The sequence below is a fragment of the Rattus rattus genome, chromosome 6 (assembly GCF_011064425.1).
Source record: "Rattus rattus isolate New Zealand chromosome 6, Rrattus_CSIRO_v1, whole genome shotgun sequence".
NCBI classification, from domain to species: domain Eukaryota; kingdom Metazoa; phylum Chordata; class Mammalia; order Rodentia; family Muridae; genus Rattus; species Rattus rattus.
In genome coordinates this window covers 136,236,031-136,249,510 of record NC_046159.1, presented here as the reverse complement: position 1 = coordinate 136,249,510, position 13,480 = coordinate 136,236,031, and the positions used below count along the sequence as shown (strand labels likewise).

The window sequence follows — 13,480 nt, the reverse complement described above, 5'->3', positions numbered from 1 at the left end:
TCACTTGCTGAGCTGTGTGCACAGCAGTTTCACTCACAATAGCTAGAAACTGGAAACAACCTAGATGTCCCTCAACTGAAGAATGGATACAGAAAATGTGCGTCTATACACTGGAATATGACTTAGCTATTAAAAACAAAGACATCATGAATTTTGCAAGCAAATGAAGGGAACTTGAGAATATCATCCAGAGTGAGGTAAAAGTGTCCCAAAAGAACAGGCATGGTAATGTACTCACTTATAAGTAGATATCAGCCATAAGATACAGGTACCGTGTTATACTCCATAGACCCAAAGAAGCTAAACAAAAAGGAAGGCACAGCAAGGATGCTTAAATCTCACTTAGAAGGTGGAATAAAATAATCATAGGGGGCAGATGGGGGGAGGGAACTGGGAGGGAGAGGAGATGAAGAGAAGAATGGAGGATTCAGGGGCAGCTGTGGGGAGGGACAGGAGAGATGGCCATATGGCCATGAGAATGAATGGAAATCTGCAATAGACGGAAGTGGGGAGGTGGGGGACATCTCCAAGATGAGACAGAGACCTGGGATAAGGGAAGTGCCAAAAAATCAATGGGGGTAACCTCAGCTGTGGCTCATAGCACTGAGGATATGGAACCCATGAGGCCACCTCCTGTAGCAAGGCAGGAACTCCAGTGGAGCAACAGGGGAACCAACCCACCCAAAGACTTTTGACCTCAAATTTATCCTGTCTACAAAAAATGCTGGCACAGGGAACGGAGCAGAGATTGGGGAAATAGCCAACCAATGACAGATCCAACTTGAGACCCATCTCATGGGCAAGCACCAATCCTTGACACTATTAATGACACTCTGTTATGCTTGCAGACAGAAGCCTAGCATGGCTGTCCTCTGAAAGGCTCCATCCAGCAGCTGACTCAGGACAGATGCAGACACCCACAGCCAAACAGTAGATGGAGCTTGGGGACTCTTATGGAAGAATAGGAGGAAGAGGAAAGGAACTCCACAGGAAGACAAACAGAGTCAATTAAGTGGACCCTTGGGGCTCTCAGAATCTGAACCACCAACCAAAGAACATACACAGGCTGGACCTTAGGCCAGCACATATCTAACTGATGTGCAGCTTGGTTTTCATGTGGGTTACAAACAATTGGAATGGGGGCTATCCCAAAAGCTGTTACATGTATGTGGGATATCTTCTTCTAGCTGGGCTGCCTCATCCCCCTCAGTAGGGGGAGGATGTGCCTAGCCTGACAGAGACTTGATGTGCCAGGGTGAGGGGATACCCAGGCTCCCACCCACCTATTCAGAGAAGGGGAATGGGAGATGGAGGAAGGATTGTAGGAACGGTCGATTAGGAGAGGGGCAGTGAGCAGGATTGAAAGTGAATAAGTAAAAGTAAATAATTTAATTAATCAAACTTCAAAAATTAAAAAAAACAAGATCATCTTATATATTCAATGTCTTTTGGCTATTTAAGGTATTTTAATTTTAAACCTGAAAATGGTAAGTTGACAGAAAAAAAAAAAAACCTACTCAATTGGGTAACCACCTGACTGAAGTGATACACTTTAACTTACTGAGAAAACATTTATTCTAAAACATGCTGGAAACTCAGACACCAGCCATCTGTGTTTGCCATTTGGAAGCCAATTATAAAAATGTTAACATATGTAGTCACAGAAATAGTTGCAAGATTTTCTGGAAAGATACTGTGTCCATATACATTTGTCTTTCGAAACTGGTTCAGATTCCAAGCAAATATTACTCTAACTAGAACAAGAAGAAAAGACTAAACAGTCATGCATTCCTAAACTCAAGAATTATAATATCATAAATAATCATTACTAGAAAAAAAATTTTCAGAACATCCTGACATATGAAAATATGCTAACTTCTATAGTGTCATTTTAAAAAAAAAAAGACTACTTAAAATCTGATTAGTTTTACCAAGCTTTACTAGACACTAGTCAAAATATATTTCCTAACATTGAGACCTTTTAATCCAGGCCAGACTGTTACTTCATCAAACTGTAAAAATTAAATGAGATAAAAGTTTGCGCATGATTTCTTAAACATAAGAGTTCTATACAGAAGGAAGTAGTATAGGGATTTCTCTGACCCTGATTTTCTCAAAGGCTTTCCACAAGAGATAAGGCTGCTGAGTATTAAACATATGAAGGCTAAAACTTGGCATGTCTCAGGTAGTTAATACAAAGTTCATTTTTTTTTTTTTTTGGTTCTTTTTTTCGGAGCTGGGGACTAAACCCAGGGCAAAGTTCATTTTTTAATAAATGTGTTGGCTATCATGTAGCCACTCTTACGCTAAGCCAGAGAATACACCGTGACACAGAACACACGTGAAAAATAAAAACCTGGTCTGGTGAGCTGCAATGCAGTTAGAAAAATAAACACACAAATACAGAATCATAATCATTACCAGAAAATTAAATTTTATTTAAGCAATAAAACATGGTTTTAGATTTTTTTTTTTTTTAAATGTAGGTTTTGAAAGCCTGAAACATCAGGGTTTGATTTGAATGAGGACATGGGGAGAGATCAGCTAACACCAAGGAAAGGATACTGGAAGTCAGTGTACAAGGATGAGCCAATCGACAGCCTAAGAGCAGGTCAGTGGTGGTGCAGCTTGGGTCCCTATTGCCCTCCAACAGACTGGCGCTTGGGATACTGGTCTCAGCTGGCACTGCTATTGTGAGAGGGTATGGAACCTTTAGGAGGTGTAGCCTAGTTGGCAAAAGTAGGTCAGCAGCCAGACCTTTAATCCCAGCACTCACAAGGCAGAGACAGGCAGATCTCTCTTCTGTTTGAGAATAACTTTTTCTACACATAGTGAGTTCTAGGCCAGCCAGGCTACATAGTAAGAACGGGGGGGCGGAGGGAGGGAGGGAAGGAAAGAATATGAGAATGTGAATGTGTATTTTTCAATATATAAATGTTGTAGGTAGCCCTGTCTCTGAGAACTAGTTTTTATGGTACCAGAAAGTACCAGGGACGCTTCAAAGGAGGGAAGCTACCAACACTACTACCAGCTACGGACCACAACAATGACCTGCATGGCAGATAACCCAAGGGCATACCTTGGTGGTAATCAACAGCTCTCTAATTGGACTTAAGCTCACCAAACAAGAGAGAAGTCATGACTGACACTGGAAAGGTAGCTAACGGCCCAGGACTAGTGAAACCTTGGAGAGGAACCTGCAGCTGCACTTTACTAAAGCAGCATTGCCCTAACTGATGCTAAGAACAGAAGTGTTCTTCTATCGTTCATCTTCACATTACGGGCACACTGACTGTATTCTACTATAAAGGAAAACGTCTGTCTAAAGTATGCAGAACTAACTTTGTAGGAAAGTGGCAGTAAGCACAGCCTCTATTATCCATCCACAGCAACCCTGACTCTCCACCTACCTCACTGTGATGAGAAAACACGAATCCATTAGATTCTTCTCTTGAAATTAGGGAGCTGAGAGGCTGTGGAGGCTTGAAAGAGAATGTTCCCCCAGAGGCTTGTGTATCTGAACACTCGGTCTCTAGTCAGTAGTGCTGTTTGGGGACATGTAGGAGGTGTGGCCTTGTTGGAGGCAGTATGTCCCTAGAGGGGAGCACTGAGAGTTCAAAGACTCACTATTTAGTTCACTCGCTCTAATGAGTGAGTCATGTCTACAGCTGAAGATGTGAGCTCTCTACCTTAGCGCTCCAGCCACCAAAACGACAGCCCACTGCCATGATAACCTCACTGTTACGGCATTAACATTGGTACCATTCACCAAAAGAAACTCTTACATAAGCTGCAGTAGTCCTAGCATCTTGTCACAGTAGCAGATTAGTAGCTAACAGAGGTAGTAAACTATCTAGAAAGACAAGAGAACCATCCCAGTGAAGGAATCTAAGAGCAGTGTGTGACATTTTACTCACTGGAATCGTAGCTGTTCTGCTCAGACAACCTCTGAAGTGCACTCTGCATCCTACTCAACAATATGCAGGCACGAACACTTTTCTCCTTACCCAGCAGAGCCAGGGTTTATTGCTGCCGCTGTTGCTTATGTTTTAGCATTAGATGATCCCTACTTCCTCAGATACGTGTGTGTGTGTGTTGTGTGTGTGTGTGTGTGTGTGTGTGTGTGTGTGTGTAAATGCTGTATAATAAATAAATAAAAATACACAATCACTTAGTGGAGCAGAGTCAGGAAAGCAGGTTTTGCAAGTGGTACCCAACCCTTGCTGCTCACTGGTTTCCAAAATACCAAAGCTTGCTTGGTTCCTACCTTAAATTTTTATTTTGGTAAGCCACGTGACCTAGACATCAAAAATTTTAAACACGTGCTTCTGACATAGTAAGACGTGGCTATACACTTACTGTCTAAGTAGACAGGCCTCCTGTGTTACGCAGTTTTTCTTTGTGTCCTCCCATTCCCACTGCACTGCCTTTCTTTGAGAAAGGGTCTCATATAGAACCGGCTCGCCTTGACCTCCTGATCCCTCTGCTTTTGCTAGGACCAGAGGAATTGTACCACCAGGTATCTGCCCCCTCTTTTAGTTTTAAAACTTATTTGGGGGGCTCCATTGGATAGGACAGATCTAGGAATTCGCCCCCTTGTTTTTGTTCAGGCATAGTCATGTATAGTCAAAGAAAGCAGATCTGAAAAGGAAGAAATAAAGGATACTAAGAAAGTGAGACAAGTGACAGAAAATAGCAGCAGTGGAGTGGCTTCCAGGTCCCATGGAGCCCAACTATCCTGTCCTTCTGATCCACGGCTGTATCTCCTGCCACCTGACAGTGTTTTAAGAGTTTTAATTGTATTAGCTAATTCCAAGGCAGGTTCTGTAAGAGCTCCTGATTTTACAGATGCAAAGGAAGGCAAGGAGAGGTTGTCTCCTACTCACAAGTAAAAAAACACAAACGCAATTTGCCTGGTTTAGTCCAACCTTACTACCTATAATTACCCTGATTTCACAACAAAATTTCTCATGAGATTCCACTCAGAAGTCTCAAAAAGAACCTCTGGTGTATGTATCACAAACTGATCTTACAGTCTTGCCTAAAGTCAACAACTGGGGCTGTTCGTCTGTATTTTTTTTTTTTCGGAGCTGGGGACTGAACCCAGGGCCTTGCGCTTGCTAGGCAAGTGCTCTACCACTGAGCTAAATCCCAACCCCTCGTCTGTATTTTTTAAGAAAGATATTTACAGCTATCTTCTGTCTGTTTATTTAAGGGACGGCAGTGCAATGGCATCTACGTTGAGCCCAGAGGACAACTTATAGGAATTAGCTCTTCTTCAACTACGTGGGCCACGGGGATGAAACTCAGGTCCATCGGGCTTGGTTTTATCCAAGAAACCCTTCTCAAACTGCCAAAGTGGCATTAGATAGTCCCCTGTCTTTTCTTTATAGACCCCTAGTAACTATGTGTAGAGCTGTGAATGAGAAATGGCCCCCTCGAGCTCACAGGTGTGAGCGTCTGGTCCCCAGCTGGCAATGCTGTTTCCAAGGTTACACAACCTGTGAGAGGTGGCATCTTGCTGGAGAAAGCGCATCACTAGGGGTCAGCTTTGAGAGTTTGCAGCATTGCACCATTCCCTATTTACGATCTCTTTGCTTTGGGACTGCAGTGGTGGAGGACCTCAGCTTTTTGCCCCAGCTGCCGCTGCTGTGTATCCCCCACCACTATGGACTGCCTCTGGGATATTGAGGCAAAATAAAGCCTGGTCCTGCTACTTGTGTTTGGTCGTGGTGTTGTGCAGCAGCAAGAGAAAGTGACTGACAAAGCAGGTGAAGTCCGTGTACGGCAAACTCCTGTCTTTCACATACTACTCGGCAGCACAACACCCTTCCCAGGGAAACCGCTAATAAAGCAATGAACAGAAAGTGTGGCTACGGAGGAATACACAGGACCTAACCTCAGGGCCCTCAACAGACAAGCCACAAAGACTTCCACTTTGTGCTAGTGTCAAGAAATGAGGAAAGTGGTCCTAGCTTTTACTCTGCTGCATTTTGAGATGTGTGTAAACTATAAACCTATTCAGTTTCATTTAGACATTAAAGAATTTAAGGTTTTGACAATTTTAATGTAGTTCCGGGTAGTTCAAATAAACTTAAGACTTTAAAAGATAACCTCTTCTTGAAAGGAGGACAGAACAACCCTAGACGTACAGACAACATAAAACAACATAACATCGGACAACATAAAAGTCCCAGTAAATAGCAGTGCACAGAAGGAATCACAGCCATGAACTGGAAACAAATTTTACATTGCTCCTGAGCTAAAGGGAGAAAAAAATACTACCGGGCACAAAACAGACTACAGAATTAAATAACCTCGCAAGACCACTCCTGGAACAATGCTAATTTCTGGATAGTCTGAACACTTAGCACCTTTGAATCTATTAATTCATGTATAAACCAGACAGTCTATGTATCGTGCCTAGACAGGCATCAGGTGCTTTCAGTTATATTTCAGGGACAACTACTGTGGGAATCTTTTAAGAGGATACAATATTATAACACAAATATCTTTCATTGGTGAAGAAGATTACATAAAGGTCTTTTGTGTTCATATATTTTTAAAAGACCTTTTTGTGACTCAAGACCAAATGTGTTCCCATTGTAGATATGGGCAGCAATGACTAAGCCAAAGGCCAACAGGTGTCCACTTCACTAAACTGTGTGCACTTGTGAGACAGCTGACAGTGGAACCAACAGTCACTGGCCCACAGAGACATCAAGGTTAACATCATGCTCCAACCTACTCACCAAAAGCCTTATTTGTGCATAGCAAAAGTTTAAATTGTATAAGCCCAGGAAGGTAACCCCACTGAGACTGTGTTTCTGTTTATCCATTCCTGGCACATAAATATATATGCACTGTGTGTGTGTGTGTGTGTGTGTGTACACGTATGTACAGAATTATATAATATTTAGAATAAGGTGGTAAAAGCGTTTGTGGACAAAAGACTTTAAATATTTTTCTAAAGATTCACTAGTGGCCAAAAGAGCACATGCAAAGCTGTTCTTCCTCACTAGTAACTGGGAAACGCACAACTAAACCCCACTCTGCATCTACTCAGGTTGCGTGGATAACTCAGAAGACACCCGTGTTCGTGCGGCAGGAGAAGCTGAGTTCTTAGACACTGTAGGCAGGAACGGACAACAGTACAGCTACTGTCCAAAGTGACTTGAGAAGCCTGCAAAACCATCAACGCGATCCGCACATGACCAGAGTCTCACTCCTGGGGGTCACAGCGAAGAGACGGGCAGTTACTCCAGTATTTGTACACCCTGTCACTGCAGCATGCACCACCACAGACTGCTACGATGTAAAGTTACACCACGGAAAAGCTCGTCTCAGAATGGTTTGTGCTTAGGCGAGGCTCACCTGAATTTAAAAAATAATAATCCAACATGAGCTTCTTCACATCCAGTGTTTTATTAATGCCTTCGAAGCATAGGTCTGTGATCCATGTGCTGTCACGGGATTCTTCTTGTAGACAGCAAGGCACAGTTTGCAAGAATTTAAATAAATGCTTGCTGAGTAAAAGTCCATAGCTGTACTTGGGGGTCGGGGGTGTTCAAGGGAATGCTGATCAATTAAGAAGAATAATTCCAAATTTTAATTTTAGAAGAACATTGCTGCGAGGCTAACTTCAGTTTCACTAAAGCACAATTCCTGAGTGTGGTGCAGTTTTGCTCTTGCTATAACTATTTTCTTTTATACAATAAGACATCTGGGGCTGGAGCAATAGCTCAGCAGTTAGGAGCTCTCACTTTACAGAAACCTTGGTTTGGTTCCCAGCACCCACATGGAGCTGCAAGGGCACTAGTGCACAAGCATACATTCAGGGGAAACATTCGCACACATATAATCAAGTAAACGAGTCTTGAAATAGGACACTGTTTTAAAAGATCTCTGTTCCACTCTTGTCACAGGATAACCCGGAAATGAGGGTCACCTGACGCCTTCAGCTGGACGGACAGCACTGCCATGGCTGAGTAGAAAAGAAGCAGGGCAGCGGAAGGAGGACTGTGACGAAGGGGTGGACAAAACCCTCAAACAGGCGCGTCTTTCCCTAGGGTCTTTTTCTCCTCTGTGTTTTGCCACTGGGGGTTTACTCCAGAGACCTTGCCTTTGAAGAAGCTTGTCCTGCCCACTCTTCCACACAGGGAGTCTCTCGTTTCAGTGAAACCTGCAGATAACGAATGACTCTTAGATTCCTGGTCTGCATGCTGTGAAAGTTGAAGGCATCAAACCCATGCACTGCTGAGATGCTAGACTACGCATGCTACGTTGTCACACCTAGAGACTGCTAGAGAAAACAGGAAGACATGGGAACACAGGAACGACTGTACAGAAGGTGAAAACCCTGGTAGCCAACGACTCCAAGAAAACCTTTTTCTTCTTGCATATGCCTGGTACTACTCCTCACACTGTAAAAAGCATAACCGCTGGTTACTGAATGAATAACTTCATTACTTCACTAAACAGTGTCTGTTATATAAAGCACTGACTCGCTGGCACGAAACTTCCATTTTAAAAATTGTGCTTGTACGTACCAGGCTTTTAAAACTTTCCTAATATAATTTGAAGACATAATTGCACTATAATGCTCTTTATACAACAGTAAATTTCCAAGTAGTTTTACGTGGAAAAAGTAAGTCATTTAAATTGGAGCTGAAATGTTTGGTTCAACACAGGGCATGCTTTGTGGTGCCATTCCTGACCATTCCATAGGAAACGGGGTTTGCCTGGATCTGAAAATACTTAATAATCTGGTGATGTCTTCTCCCTCCAGGGAATGGCGTTTTACAACGTTAATACTGAGGATCCTACAGACAACTCAAAGACAACCAAGAAGCAAAAACACTAAGCTGGTAAAGAAGTCTGCTCTGCGTGGCTCTGTTCTTGGAATTTTCACAAACTGGTCTATGAACCTGGGATTCTGGGTTCTTCAGTTGCTGCATATCCAGAGCAGCAGAGTAAGGAAAGTTGTAAGGTCAGATGAGCCGCCCACGGCAGTGAGAACTGAGAGCAAGCCGAAAGGATAAGAGAGAAGCTCGAGGGAGTGGGGGACCTGGAACACCCATCTGCAGTGCTGGAGGCAGCGGCCAGGAGGAGCAGGAGTTCAAGGCCAGCCTGGGCTACACGACACTTTGCCTTAGAAAAACAAAAAACAAAACAAAAGGACATCCACAAATACCTACTACTACAGAGCGCCAGCTACATAATACAAGCGATGTCGGAGTGACGGAGTGACGCAGTACATGTCGAGGACCATGCTGCAGTCAGGGCCCTAGTTACACTGCCACGCTCTTCTGTGGGACAGTCACGTCAGACAGCACACACATTATCATACCGTATCCATACGGTTTTATTATTTTTAAAAATGGTATTTGAAATTTTTTTCCTAATCATAACAGAAATATTTTGGGGATGGGGAAATGTCTCATCTCGGGACCATAAAAAGAGGAGCTACGCTAGCCTTTGGTGCTTTCTGCCAGACATCTTTCATGTTAGTTACTTTTCTTGTTACTGAGACCAAATACCTGAAAAGGGGGCAACTTAAGGGAGGAAGGAAGGGTTTACGCTCTCTCCCAGTTCAGAGGGCTCCATCCTCCATGGTAGGAGGGCACAGTAGCCAGAATGGCTGGCCCATGGCTTCAAACAGGAAGCAGAGGAAGGGGGGAAGTCATTACTCCCTGGCCTTCTACCCTCTCTCTCTTTTATCCAGGTAAAAACCCAGTCTGTGGGATGCTGCTGCTCTTGGTCAGGATGGGCCTTTCCGACCTGGTTAAAGCTCTCAGAGAATACCCTCACACAGAGACAAAAGGTGTGTCTCACAAACATAGTCATTGAATCTCCACGAATCAGTTTGTACACATAACTTTTGGGGAAATAACATTTTTTAACTTTTTATTGATTCTTTGTGATTTTCACATCAGGCACCCAAATCCCCTTTGCATCCACCCTTTGACCTTGCAACCTCCCCGGTCAAGGAAAGAAAAAATAAACAAAGCAAAGCATAGAAAACATCTAATCCTGGAAGCTATAGTGTGCCACAGTGTGCCCCACAGTACACCCCTTTGTCCACACATCTTTACTGGCAAATGTTCATTGCAAGTCGCTAGTCTGATTCAAGGCCTCTGACTTCTATGACACCATCCATACTGGACCGTTAGCCTGACCTAGACTCCTCTGGGATATCCTGTTGTCCTATGACATTAGAGGTCCTGACCGATGGATCTGCAGGACTACCCATTTCACTCATTCCAGCAGCTCACAGATGAGACAGATACTGGGGTGGGCCGGCTCAAAGCCCTGGATCTGGGACTAGGTGGTGGCTGAGTTGGTCGACCCGCCAGCCTTTAACCGAGCAGTGCTGGTGGTTATTTTCCCAGCTTGAAGTCTTTGTAGAATGATTTGCACTATATATATATACACCATAATTTACTCTCCTGTACTGGACTTAGATCGGTATAAAACATTTCATAAGATATACTATAATGTATACATGACAAGCTATTTTCAAAGCGAGCATTTAGGTGTTCTAGATAAATGAAAATTTTCAATGAAACGAACTACAATCAGCTACCAAGAGGAAGATTTAAGGATTGTGATTGAAGAAAACAAATCGTCAAAGACACTTATTAAGCCCAATAAGGAGGAAATGTGGGGAACCAAGCTTCTAAATAGGTTTTGGAAAATGGTTTTATATGTTCTTTTCTTATGGCAACAGTGAACAACTCGGACTAAGAATTCTGAACTACTAGGTAACAGCCGTACTTACAAAGAAGCACCCATTCTGCTCATTCAACAAGCAAGTATTTTATTGAATAATTATCATCCGATAGATAATTATAAGCTGCACTAACATAATAATAGAGTGTCTTTGTATAATGTTCCAGGAAACGAACAGCATTTGAAACGTTTTACCAAAATAGGAAGGAGAACTCACCACAGGCCCCAGTGCAGAGCACCCTCACCCGATTTATCACCCCGTACCTGCCTTTCCACCCAGAGAGAGCAGGGGCAATACCACACCTGTGTCCTCAGTTCTGGCCATAAAGTGGGACTCCCATATAGGTCTGCCAAATAACGAGTTTTTACAAGTTTATGGTACAGACTGAATCCGGGGCTTTGCGCTGCACCACGGAGCTACAGCCCCCAGTCACTGGTCATATTTACCACAGGATTTCTTCATTCCTCATTAAAGGCAGCAGGTTTGCAGAGTTGAGAGACTCATGCAATGCTTTGGAAGACACGAGCTGGACTTTAGTACCCATGTTCCTTTCAGGCTCAACAAACATAATGGCTGTATACTATTCCCTCGGGTGACTAGGAAAATCATTTTCTTCATGTTGTCTTCATAGGCTATCTCAATGTCGGTGTGATATACAGCTACAACTGCTTATAGGCCACGTGGATGTAACCCTCACTGGGAAGAGTAGGCTCGATTCTAGAACAAAGTAGTATTTTAGATAAAATTAATTTTGAGAGAGAGACTGTGTCCCTAGAGGTGTATCATGTGTGGGAGCAGATGCCTGTGCTTGTAGAAGTCAGAGCCTGGTGTCCTTTATTACTTTCTACCATACATATATTTTGGAGACAGGGTCCAAATGAACTCAAGCTTGGTATTTTGGCTAGAAGACCGGACAGGAAGTCCCAGGGGTCTGTCTGTCACTGTCTCCCAGGCACTGGGTTACAGATGCATGCCACCACGTCCGGCTCTATGTGGGTGCTGGAAATTTGAACCCTGGTACTCATGCATGTACAGCAAGAAGTTCACACAGTGAATCAATCGTCTCCCCCACCCCACAGAGACAGAACGTTGGAAGACAAAGAAACATGCATAGGAGCCAAATTCAAATCCTCTTTTAAAGATCAATCAGGTATTTATTGACAGCAATTTAATCATAAAAACAGGTCTAGTGAAGGTGGGCCCCACACATACTTAGTACAGAATGTTTTTAGGAAAGGCAGTAGAAATCATGAAGTAGTCAATAAGACATATATCTTACCTAGACACAGAAGCTCACACACATAATTCTAGCACTTTGGAGGCTAACACAGGATTGCCACTGAGTCTGAAGTCAGCCAGTCTGGACTACACATTGAACTCTAGGCTCAGCTGGACTATAGTCTAAGATTCTGCTAAAAAAAAAAAAAAGGTGGGGGCAGGGGAGACTGCTCTCTCCTCAGAGCCTCAATGTTTGGAAAGGAATGCACACCTCCAATTCCTTCAATGCGCTGGGCCCAGTCAGTTCCTCAGGGTGCACAACAGGAAGCAAACCTGGGCTTTTTCCCTCCATTTAGAGTGCTACACAGACACACTTAAATCTTGACCTCACACAGAGGGTGTTTATGGGAAAGTCAACTAACTATACTCTAGAAATACAAGGTTAGCGATTTGCATACTCCTTTAACAAAGTAATGTTAAGCATGTTCCACTGTATCTCTCCAGTAGGGCCCTTCATTCATTACTGGCTTGCTTCCTTTGTTAATGATGTGAAAGAAGAAAAAAGGAAGGTAGGTGTCTTGGTTAGGGTTCCTATTGCTATGGTGAGAAATCATGACCAAAGCAATCTGGAGAGGAAAGGGGTTCATTTGGCTTATTGCGCTTCCATATCAAGGTTCATCATTAAAGGAAGTCAAGAAAAGAACTCAAACGGGACAGGAACCTGAACGGAGAAGCTGATGCATGGAGAGGTGCTGCTTACTGACTTGCTCAGCCTGCTTTCTTATAGAATTCAGGACCGCCAGCCCAGACTGGCAATACCCACAATGGGCTGGGCCCTCCCCTATCAATCAGTAAGGAAATGCCCCAAGGGCTTGTCTACAGCCTGATCTTAAAAAGGCATTTTCTCAATTAAGGTTCCCTCTTCTCTGAGGACTCTAGCTTGTGTCAAGTTGACAGAGAACCAGCAAGTACAATAGGAAAAACAGTTTAAAATATAACTTAATTATCCATATATATATATATATATATATATATATATATATAACAATTCTAAAAAATACAATATAATATCTTAAAGGTAACTTCATTTTAGGGAGCAAGGAGGTCAAAGGTAAGCTCAACCAGGTAATTTTAGAAAGAAATCATTCTATTCCATTCATAACGGTGTCAAATTATTTAGTAAGCCCACTGAAAGACACCTACATATTAGCCTAGATTGTTTACATGACTTGCCATACACGCATGCCCACACAAAAATCAAACTTACCAAATACATAATAACAAGTGCATTATTTAAAAACACCAATTCTATAGGTGTTGTTTAGTTTATGGAACCTTAGATGCTCCGAAGTTCCATTCCACGCACTACAAAAGCGCGTGCCATGACAAAGACCTCCAACACGAATATACAAAGAACCGCTTCTTAAAAAACGCCCCTACAGCCAAGTTCGCAGATGGCACTTGTGGCACACTCAAGACACTGCCGAGGCAGCTGTCACAGGCCAATCACACACACCCAAGAGTGCCAGC

At 43.1% G+C, this 13,480-nt stretch overlaps 1 protein-coding gene across 1 annotated transcript in view; it reads right to left on the bottom strand.

Moving 5' to 3' along the window:
- Akap9 (A-kinase anchoring protein 9) overlaps window positions 1-13,480 on the bottom strand; it is a 134,581-nt gene that overhangs the window by 120,498 nt on the left and 603 nt on the right. The window lies entirely within an intron of this gene.